Here is a 12,031-nt window from a genome sequence, read left to right on the forward strand (position 1 = left end):
GCTGGTGTCTCGCTGGTCGTCGCAGTGCGAGAACAGTCGCGTTGTGTAGCTCTCGGCCCCCGTGCCGATGTTGAACTATATTATGCCCTGTACATAATGTATAAAGCGTTTTTCTTGATCTCACCGACGCCGGACTCAGAGTCTTCGCTACCGCCAAGAGAGCTGGCAGCGCTCAGTCACGAAACGGGTGGCGAGCGCAACGGGACCACCTCTATGGCACAACATTGGTGGCAGCGGTGGGATGGCCAGTCACAACAGGGAGTATGGTGTCCATGATGGAGGAAGGCTCGCGTCCGTAGAGAAGAAAATACGGGGAAAAACCAGTAGTGGCTTGCGTTGCAGAATTGTAAGCGTAGGTAACGAAAGGTAGAACGCGGTCCCAGTCGGAGTGATCGGTAGAAACGTACTTGGCCATCATGTCGCCGAGGGTCCGGTTAAAGCGTTCGGTCATGCCGTTCGTCTGCGGATGGTACGAAGACGTCGTGCGATGAACGATATGACACTCCCGAAGAAGGGCTTCCACTACGCCGGACAAGAAGACGCGACCCCGATCGCTGAGCAATTCCTGAGGCGCACCGTGACGAAGAATGATATTCTGTAGTATGAAACCGGCTACGTCAGAGGCCGTCGCAGCTGGCAACGGGGCAGTTTCCGCATAGCGCGTGAGATGATCAATGGCGACGAAGATCCAGCGGTTCCCGGCGGCAGTGCTGGGAAGAGGGCCATAAAGGTCGATTCCAACACGGTCGAATGGTCGGGCCGGACACGGTAACGGTTGCAGAGGAGCAGGTGAGTGCGGTGGTGGAGTTTTGCGGCGCTGACATTCCAGACAAGAGCGTATGTACTGGCGGAGAAAACGGTACATACCCCGCCAATAATACTGAAGGCGCAGGCGGGTAAAAGTTTTCAGCACACCGGCATGAGCACATTGCGGGTCGTCGTGATAACTGGCACAAATGGCGGAGCGGAGATGCCGGGGGATCACGAGCAGCCATTGCGACCGTCGGGGAGGTAATTCTGACGGTACAGCAGCTGGTCACGCACGACAAAGTGATGAGCTTGACGACGGAGCGCTCGAGAAGGGAGGCAGGCTGATCCCTTGGCTAAGAAATCCAGAAGAGAAGTAATCCAAGGATCTTTGCGCTGCTCAGAAGCCATATCAATAGTGTCAAGAGAAGGTGTGAGGCCGGAAATAGATGGCGGGTCAGGCTCAGAGGTCACAGGGGAGCGCGAGAGAGCGTCGGCGTCGGAGTGTTTACGACCGGAACGATAAATGACCCGAATGTCGTAATCTTGTAAACGCAGAGCCCAACGAGCGAGGCGGCCAGATGGATCTTTGAGTGACGACAGCCAACAAAGGGCATGGTGATCTGTAATGACATCGAACGGGCGCCCATATAAGTAAGGACGAAATTTTGCGATCGCCCAAATAATCGCCAAACATTCTTTTTCAGTGACGGAATAGTTAGTCTCCGCTTTTGTGAGCGCACGGCTGGCGTAGGCAACGACGTACTCATTGAAATCAGGTTTCCGCTGAGCTAGAACGGCACCGAGACCAATGCCGCTGGCGTCTGTGTGCAGTTCTGTAGGCGCGGAAGGGTCGAAATGGCGCAAGATCGGAGGAGAGGTGAGGAGCTGGCGCAGCGTTGCAAAAGCTTCGTCACATGCAGGGGACCAAGCCGACAGGTCGTGGCTACCAGCGAGAAGTTGCGTCAGCGGGGCGATAACGGCAGCAAAATTCTTTACGAACCGGCGAAAGTAAGAACAAAGGCCAAGAAAGCTTCTGAGTTCTTTCAGGGATGTGGGCTTCGGGAAATCAGCAACTGCACGGAGCTTGGCAGGGTCCGGAAGTACACCATCCTTGGAGACGATGTGGCCTAGGATAGTCAGCTGTCGAGCGCCGAAGCGACACTTTTTCAAGTTCAGCTGCAGGCCAGCGTCACTGAGGCAGCGAAGAACACTCTCCAGGCGAAGAAGATGAGACGGAAAATTCTGGGAGAAGATGACAACATCGTCCAAGTAGCAGAGGCATGTCTGCCATTTAAGCCCATGGAGGATGTTGTCCATCATACGCTCAAAAGTGGCAGGCGCGTTGCACAGACCGAAGGGCATCACATTAAATTCATACAGCCCATCAGGCGTGATAAAAGCTGTTTTCGGGCGATCGACGTCGGCCATCGGCACCTGCCAGTACCCAGAGCGCAGAGCCAACGAAGAAAAGTACTCCGCTCCCTGCAGTCAATCCAGCGCGTCATCTATACGAGGCAGGGGGTAGACGTCCTTCCGAGTAATTTTGTTTAGCCGGCGGTAGTCTACGCAGAATCGAATGGAGCCGTCCTTTTTCTTGACGAGCACGACTGGAGAAGCCCACGGGCTGTGAGAGGGCTGGATCACGCCGCGGTTCAGCATGTCGGTCACCTGTTCATCAATGATGCGGCGCTCGGCGGAGGAGACGCGATAGGGGCGTTGGCGCAAGGGTCCATGGGTGCCAGTGTCGATATGGTGGCGAACCGCGGTTGCACGACCCAACGGTGCTTGAGGAGAGTCGAAGGATGCGCGGAAGCGCTGCAGCAAAGCGATGAGCTGGGCGCGTTGGTGACGTGATAGAGCGGCATCGACAGAATGGGAAAACATATCCGGGGAGGACGGGTCGGCGACGTCGACGGGAGGGGTGAGCGCGTTGATGTCATGGGTGTCAGGGTCATCAAGGACAGGAGAAGCGTCGTCGAGATCGATGACATCAACCGTGCCGAGCGATTCTCCCCGATGTAAAGTGGTGGGGAAAGGCAACGGGTTCGCGACGTACAGAGCGCCACAACCACCAGAAAGGGTAAGCACGCATGAGGGAGCAAAACAGACTTACGGTGCGCACAAAGAGGAGAGGGTGAATAAAGAACAGTATCGTCAGAGAGGGCAGCACAAGTCAGCGGCACAAGAACAGAAGAGAAAGCTGGCAAGTCGACGTCGTCAGCTGCGAGAATAGGCGCGGCGGTAACAGGGGAAGCGTCCACAAGAGCATCACATAGCGGAGATAAATCAATTTGAGCACGTGCACAGTCAATGATGGCGCGATGCGCGGACAGAAAGTCCCACCCGAGGATGATGTCATGAGAGGAGCGGGCGAGAACGAAGAACTCAATGGTGTAGGAGAGACCTTGAATGACGAGGCGGGCAGTGCACGCTGCGAGAGGGCGAATGGGGTCAGCGCTGGCGGTGCGAAGCGAAAGGTCAGAAAGCGGCGTCATCACTTTTTTTAATTTGCGGCACAAGTTGCGACTAATGATGGACACGGCAGCACCAGTGTCAATAAGCGCGTCAACCGGAAGACCTTCAACGATCACTTCAATAACGTTCATAGGAGCGGCGATAGGGCTTGAGACGGTCGTTGACGGCGCAGTTCTTGCCTCCGGAACTGCGGCGCCTAGTTTTCCGCTTGAAGTGGTGGGGCAGGCGGCGCATAGGAGAGGGCGAACGGCGTCGAGGAGACGGTGACCGATGGCTTCGGTTGTAGGAGTCGGAGCGAGGCAGAGAGGGATTCGGAGGCGGCAGAGGAGATGAGACAGGGACGGAGGGCATTGGAGCGTCGTACGTTGGCGAGCGCCCGTAGTCGTAAGGACCGGAGCCGCGCGTGCGGCACCAGCGGGCCACATGACCAGCGAGACCGCAGGCGTAGCATATCGGCCGGTTATCTGGGGTGGACCACGGATTGATAGGGCGGGGACCGGTGCGAGTCAAAGGATGGTGAGTGCGTGGCAGCGCAGGGGCGAGCTGCTGCTGAGGGTACACGTTAACAGGTGGCGCATAAGTGGGAACAACCGGCTGAGGTCGTGGCCGGATGAGTGCTTCCGCATATGTCAGCGGTGCAGTGACCAGAGGGGGTGGATTAGTGGGCGGCAGGACCTCAGCTACCTGCTCCTGGATGACACGCTGAATGGAACGCGACAGCGATGGCTAAGGGGCGGGTTGAGAGGTAACCAGCGATAATTGACGAGCCACCTCCTCTCGCACAAACTGCTTGATGTGCTCAAGAAGTGTCGGCTGATCGTGGGCAGGACTGCCTGCTTCCAAGCTCGAAATGGTGGCGTCCGAGCAAGTGGTACGGCGGGTGACATGTCGCTGTTTGCGGAGCTCGTCGTAGCTCTGGCACAAAGACACGACGTCGGAGATTGGGGGTTTTTAGACACCAACATTTGAAACGCATCGTCCTCAATCCCTTTCAGAATGTGTCGGATTTTGTCAGCCTCGCTCATAGATGGATTGAGCCGCTTACACAAATCAACGACGTCCTCGATATAACTTGTGAAGTTCTCGCCGTTCTGTTGGGCACGACTGCGCAACCGTTGTTCAGCACGAAGTTTTCGGACAGCGGGGCGGCCGAAAACGTCAGTCAGGCTGCTTTTTAGAGCCGCCCAGGTAGTAAAATCCGCCTCGTGGTTGCGGAACCATAAGTTGGCGACGTCGGTCAAGTAGAAGATGACGTTCGTGAGCTTAACGACGTCATCCCATTTGTTGTATGCGCTCACGCGTTCGTAGGAGGCGAGCCAATCGTCTACGTCAGTGTCGTCAGTGCCGCTGAAGATCGCCGGGTCGCGCTGACAGACGGCACCAGAACAGAGGACAGGCTGGGCAGGTTGGACCGAGGTGTCGGACGTCGTGGTAGAGCCTTGTAGCCTGGGCATCGTGGCGTAGGTCCACGGGGAGAACAAGCAGCACCTCCACCAAGTGTAATGTGGAAACTCGCACAGTTAGCGTGGACGGGCACAGTCCTTGTCCCAGCGGTGCCGCTCAGCAGGCCAGCGTTCGCAAGCGCAAAACCCGAACTTCGTCGGCTTCGCCTATTTTCTTCCTCGCCTTCGTCGGCGCTAGCTGCTGGGGCATCGAACTCCAACTCTCTTTCTTACAGAATGTACAAAAAATGCACCAGAAATATACACTTAATACTGCTGCAAAACATTAAAAATGTGGCAGACATCTTGAAAGCCGGCGACTAGGAACCCAAAAAAGAAAAATACTTACGAAGGTCGCAACATCTCTTTGCTGTGGTTCCTTTTTCATGTCTCTTGGACTTTTCAAACGATATCACTTTCAAACGACATAGGTACTGGTTTTCAAGATCAAATACAATTTAAAATCCAATAATACAGAGCTTACTACAAATGCAAAAGCTTGAAACTGCATCATGCATTCTATTCCAAAAGTGTCAATTTATTAGCCAATACGACTGCTGTGCCTTCCAGCTCAGGTATGACCACGCTTAGCAGACGCAAACAGTTGCAGACAATCCATCCCATCCATTTAGAAACTCTAGGAAGGTTCGTTCCCAATATGATCAGTGAATGACAAAGAAAAAGTAGGATCATCTGAGCTGGAGTCAAAAACTGCAATGCCTGAAGAGCACTATATGAAATGAGGACGAGGGCTGAGCCGCCAACCTGTAATGGCAATCGCGATGGAGCCTTCAGTTTCTCATCTGATCCCGAGGTGCACATAATAGACCCATTTTTCAGAAAAAGAGATTTGCGCAAGAATCTAGAAAGCACAATATCATTTTAGCAAAAAGCATGGTAAGTCAAAGACATACTTCCTTCCACAGTTCTTTATTTTACTAAACTTAAGTCTCTTGCGACTTCTTCAATGCGGATGCCGCATTGTTAAACTTTCGGCGTAAAAACGCCCGCACTGCCGACTCCGACAGGTTTGGGAATTTCGACATCACGTGGACTGGAAAAGAAGAAAACAATCACAAAGTAGTTAAATGAGGCTTTTAATTTTTAACAGTCAAATAGTACCATGACAAATGTGGCAGCATCATTTACCAGAACAATATATGAAGTGAATAAGACTGTATAATACTTAAACAGCCCTATGTTGGTCTGATTAGCAATGGTGCTCCTGGCCTACAATGTAGGTGTCCACTGTTAGCAGTGCCGTATGACTCCTAATACAGGATACTGAACACACACTGCACAACGATGATAACCAAACAGCACACGAGTGAGATGCCTATCCAGGTTGCAATAGGCGAGGACAGGGAATCAACCAAAGCTCTTCAGTTTTGAAGCACAAGATCTTGCTCCAAAATCACCACCACTAATACGCAGGGTGTAATTTTAAAGAGTGCCCATAATAGCTCAAAAAGAATAACACTTATACGCACCAATAATATCATCCACAGCTTCCTTTTCAAGGGCCTGTTTGTTGGTCCCCGAGCCCTTGAGACAGGATGTCGCGAGCACATCACTTCCAAATATCATCGCCGCCAGTTCTTGCGTGTACATGACGGCTGGGAATTTTCTAGCCTCACCATCCGAATTGCCGGAATGGTGACTGATCCAAACCTGACCTAAAAAAAAAAGAGGCCAGATAAAACAGTCATTTATTTGGCAATCATTGAGTCAAATATTAGCTTCCCTAAAAAGAAATATGAAAGGATGAAACAGTGACTTCCACATCCTAGCAGTACTGTTTTTGGTTGGTTTGGTTTATGGGGTTTAACGTCCCAAAGCGACTCGGGCTATGAGATGCCGCAGTGAAGGGCTCCAGAAATTTCGAACACCTGGGGTTCTTCAACGTGCACCGACATTGCACAGTACACGGGCCTCTGGAATTTCGCCTCCATCGAAATTAGACCGCCGCGACCGGGATCGAACCGGCGTCTTTCGGGTCAGCAGCCGAGCACCATAACCACTGAGCCACCGCGGCTGCAGTACTTTTTTTCTTTTACTTTGCTGCCTAATTCTATTTAATAGTAAAATTTATGTGCACATTTGTTCTTCAATTACCGGTTTGTTTATTTCGATAGCTCTTTTATGATTGCATTCACAACTAAAAGATTTGCCTCTGTTATTATACTCCTGAAGGGCAGCGGCGGGTCTGAGAATTTAAACTCAAGACTCCTCATTAGGTAGGCACTAAAAAGTGCCACACTACACCACATGCCTCAACACTGAACAATACATACGTGGATAAAAGTTCTGCATAGCTTCACTCGGCAAATGCAGCCCTCAGCTACAGCACCATTAAAAATTTTAAATGCAGCCTTAGTTGCTGCAGACGCAGAATGTTAAGTGATAGCACCTCCATGAAAATCCAGTTTATGTGCAGCTGTTAATGTTTGCCAACAGTAGACTTAAAGGCGTCATGATATGGTCTACCAACAAATTGTGGTTTGACATTAGAGCTGCGAGTCACGACATTATTATGCATAGTTAGAAAAGAACGAGGTCTCTGGGCACGCATTTCAGCTAGAAATGTTTTTTTATATATTATTGGCTCTAAGCCCCTCCAAGTAGCAGTGACGAACATAGAGAAGTAGAATATGTGACGTCATGAACCAACAACACCGTCTTCTGCTGCAAAACTGGGCAAATATTCACAGCCAGCCCGGAGCGAAGCGCGCGCATAAATTTGGCTAACACTAATGGCATATATCTTCAGCTAGCTGTTTCACAGTGCTCCGAGAGGCAACAATACATTCTGCTGGTCGAAATCGGGCACTCTGACTGCACTCAGCTGACCCGATTTGAGCGCTCACCTCGAGCTCAGAGTCAAGGAACTATGCCTTTTTTCACAGAGCAGCTGGGGCCAGTTACACCAATCTGAGTCAAAAGGGTATTTCCCACCAATCCCAGCCTAGCGCTGGCATGGTGGCAATATACAACGCTGGCATGGTGGCAGGTGGTTAGCAGCAGGCGGAACCAACAGGGGTTGAAAAGTAGCCTTAGTGCCATAGGAATACATGAAAGCAAAAGCTTGCAAAGAAGTTTTCCGATGTCAAAGTGCACCTACAATGTTGCCCCTTCATGAGGAAAGTCATTTCGAAGGCGACTTTTTTTTAAAACTCCGCATGGGGAGATTCCAGGCTGGGGGTACAGGTCTAGAGCACGGCCCCTAGAAACACATTTAGCAAAGCCTACAAGATTATATTCGTCTTTGACAGAGTACCCATGGAGGCAGCCGTTCATTAACAGTTGGTGAGTGTCTTTGCAAAAGAGTGTAAAAGTATGCTTTGTCATTTTGAAGCCACGTTTATAAAACACCATGATAAATGTGTGTTGTGAAGACGGACTATCTGCTGGTTGTTTCCATGAACTGCCCAAGCTTCTGACATTTCTGCTGCGCACACCACATTCCCTTGCAAATACCGCAGTTCAAACAAGAGATTTACATTAAGGACAGTACTCAAACAGCACGACAAATGAACCAAGCACTGCAGCAAATGACTACAGTTGAACGTCGAAATAGCGAAGTAGTAATTTTCGGAAAAACTTTGTTACATTGCAAACTTCGTTGCATCAAGGTTTTTGTTTTTCAATGGCATAAATGATACCGTGCATCGCTAAAATCTTCCCATTCCGCTTTATTTTGCTAGCATGACTTAATGAAGATACCGCGCATTCCTAAAATCTTCCCGTTTCACTTTATTTTGCTAGCATTCGTTAATGAAGATATTGCAAGTGATTTTAGTATACCAAAGAAAAAGAGCGGAAAGAATAGTACAATACAGCTTAGTTACCTCGAAAGCTCAAAATATTGGTTGAGTCGAAATTTTCTGCACAGCCTAGATGAGCCCCGCGGCCCCGTACATTTATATTACCGTGTCTTAAAGTATTTCCAGACCGAATTGTGTATCAACAAATCTCGACTGATAGCTGGAGGTAAATACCAGAGAAAAATGAATGTTTTCTGGCAAGCCACCGGAAGTGCGCAGAGCAACCAAAGACAAACAAGCACCTGGCTCCGCACTCTGCCAGCTCGCGGGCAGCCAGGGGTGGATAATCAAGGAGGCCCATTGTTGATTGTGAGCACCAGATGTCTCGAATAAAAGGCTACAACTTGAACGGAATTCCACTGCAATAGTTGTTTACAACTTACGGCATGGCCAAAAAATCCAGGTTCGCCGGTGTTCACTGCAGCACCGGCCATACCCGCAGTCTTTAACGACTGCATAAAGCTTGGCAACTCTGCAAAACAACAGAACATTACAGAAGGCAAACATGAGCACCACTGCACATTGGTACTTAAAATGTGCGAAGTTTAAATTTCCCACATTCTCTAGAAGCATACTGAGTGCACATATCAACAAAGAATACTATTGACGTCATAAGATTATACTTGCATAAGATCGCCTAAACATTAGAAATTAACTGCTTCTCTTGCTCCTACGCAAGGACATAAAAGATGAAATAACTTTTGCATGTAAGAAATCACCCCTGAAAGGACAGTGCTGAAGACAGCAATGTACTGTACAGTCACCGGACATATTGCTACCATCGCAGAGCACTGACCACAAGGAGAGTACAATGCATGCAGGAGGCAGTGTCCGTATCTGCACACAAAGTAATGTGCACAGGAAGAAAGCGTGCTGACATACATGTCAGCTTCTCGGCTGACTGGGCCGCTTGCTTGGAATAATGCGCCATGGTCGCAACTCCAGTCTCAGCTCGAATTACTGAAGCAAGTGCTCTGAATGGAGTGTTGTTTTGAGCAAGCAAGCCCTGAAATACTCGTTGAATGGATGTTGACACTTCCAGTGCGGCTCTAGCACTTAAGCCAGCACTAAGCAAACAACCCAAGATGCATCTTGAAGTCTCTGTCAACCCGAGTCGCACAATCCCTACTAAAAACAGCAGCTGCCAGAGCAGTGGCGCACCGGCGCACCACTGCGCCAGTAGTGGCAGGAGGACTCCCTGCAATCTATGAACCTGCGCGTAGGTGGCAGGAGGTGGAGTGGCTGGGAGGCGAGAACAGTAGCTGTGGTAAACACATGTTCGGTGACTGTACACGACCATTGCAATAGAGAAGCGCCAACAAAGCCTTAACTAGCCAAGTTTGAGCACAAGCACAAAATAGGAACAAACCAGTCCTAAACCAAACAAAGTTTTCCTCAAGAGTCAGTTTTTCATCCCAAGGGATGCTATACATTGCGCTTCTCTCTAATAACCAGACATTAAAATCTTAGTTTGAACTGCATCGATGCGTCATTCTTGCTCATGACACTAGGAGCTGTTACGCACCTACACTGGATCTCCAGTGCAGCATGGGTGAAACAGGAAGCGAGACACTAACCTGCAAGATCGAAGCGACGCACGCTGTCCTAGAATATGAGGAATGAAGAACCTGCGCCGCGATGCCACCGGATATGAAAATTTATTGTCCAGTCTATACAAATTCCACATACCCACGATTGCTCTGCTTTTCCGAATCTTCATTTCTTTCTATCACCTGCTTTGAAGCCGACCTTGAAAAGCGCTCGAGTGGTCTGAAGCCACGCCACAACGCTTTTTGGAGATAATCAAACCACAAAGTGTTTTCTGCACCGCGTGAGCCGCGGCCAGCAGAGAAAAGTCGCTAAACAGTCAAGTGAGCGCACTCACCCTGCCGGCTAGATACAAACGAAAGAACGAGGTGAGTAGTCAAATCAAGCTGCGCTCCAGCTATCGTCAGCCACCACAAACATACCAAGATACTATCTGGGCAACAGAGCGCAACACTTCGCAGCGCTGGCGTCAGTCCAAGCCGCTCCCGGCCACGCTTTCCGTCATTTATGTTAAGCGTGTGGACGACTGTACAAGTGCTAAAGCTATCTCGCCCCGGATTAAGAGACACTGCCTATGGGGAATGAATGTGCGGCATTTTGTTTCTAAATGCCAAGGCATGTAAGGCCCTCCTATGCTTTAATATTCTGTAAAAACTTGTATACTTTACGAACCTGACTATAATACAAGGAGAAAATTTATGACTGCAAAATAGGGAAAAAAAATTGACGGTCGATTTGTCTGGTTAGGCCAAATGCAAATTAGGTGCGTTAGTATTTCGGTTTTCACTTTGTTTCTAATGTTCAGAACCCCAGTTCACAGATGGACATTGTTCAGCTAGCAATAATGGGTTAATGCCCATTAATGTGGGATTTATCATTCTCTACTTTACACTCATGGATCCGAGAGGTCCTCGTAATAGAGCTGGTGCAGTGGTTAAGCGATGTGCCACTGCACTGCAATGGCAGGGGGCTCGCAAGACTCGCAACCAATGAATAACTGAACTGCCTTAATATGCACAACTGGCAGGTTGCCCACAATCCTGTGGGCTGGTGACGGCTTGCCACAAAGCAGGCTTCAGACAGACAAACTCAAAATAGCTAAATGCAGGGAATGGCCACTGCAAGTGCTCTAAAAGAGATTCCACTCCCGTAGAACCCGAGAACAAAGCACTTCCACAACCACTATTAGAACCGCACAGCGCGCTCGTTTATTGTTTTGTCAAGCTGAGACAGCACACTCTTCAACAGGCCGTCCAAAGGATAGCCAGCTTTATGGCACGAACAGCTCTGAAATCAATAGTGGGTTGCAGGCAGCCAAAAATTGGAAGCAATGGTGGAGAGGGCCGGATTAGGCATTGAAAATCCAAGCTGTGCAGATATCTAGTTCTCTACATGCGCCACGGCAATCCACTTAGTGTGCCATTGGAGAACTCATCAGAAAGTGCAAAATACAGCGATTTGATTTGCTGCCCTCTTATTGCAATGCCAACCTGTAGAGTGAACATCCATTCCCATTTACAAAATAATGATAATAAGATGCAGGCGATTAACACAAAGAGAGAGCTGGGGCTCTGGGATCATTATACACAGTCTGACATTGAAGTTCCAGGTCGACAAACCATTCCTTCCTGTAGTTATGATCAGAAACATTTTGACTGGTTTTAAAACTTTTGTTATTCATGCAGAATATCAGAATATTGCTGGGTGTTTTTAAAACTGATGAAAATTAGATTTTTTTTCAACACAGGTGATGCACAGAAAATTTTAACTACTCTGACATAACCAAAAACCAACAGTGAATACAAACCTGTTTGTCTAATTCCAGCCTCAGACGCCGCAAGATTCGATCTTCAATATTTTCCTTTCGTCTTCCTGGTTTCTGATATGCAAAAAGAAACATGACAAACCTCGCAAAAGTTAGGTTTAGCTGCCTAAAAACAAACTATTTAAAACTCTCTCCAAGCACTCAACAGCAGTCACCCAACTAGCAGA

This window comes from Amblyomma mixtum, chromosome 6 (assembly GCF_055824585.1).
Source record: "Amblyomma mixtum isolate Tamu chromosome 6, ASM5582458v1, whole genome shotgun sequence".
NCBI lineage: Eukaryota > Metazoa > Arthropoda > Arachnida > Ixodida > Ixodidae > Amblyomma > Amblyomma mixtum.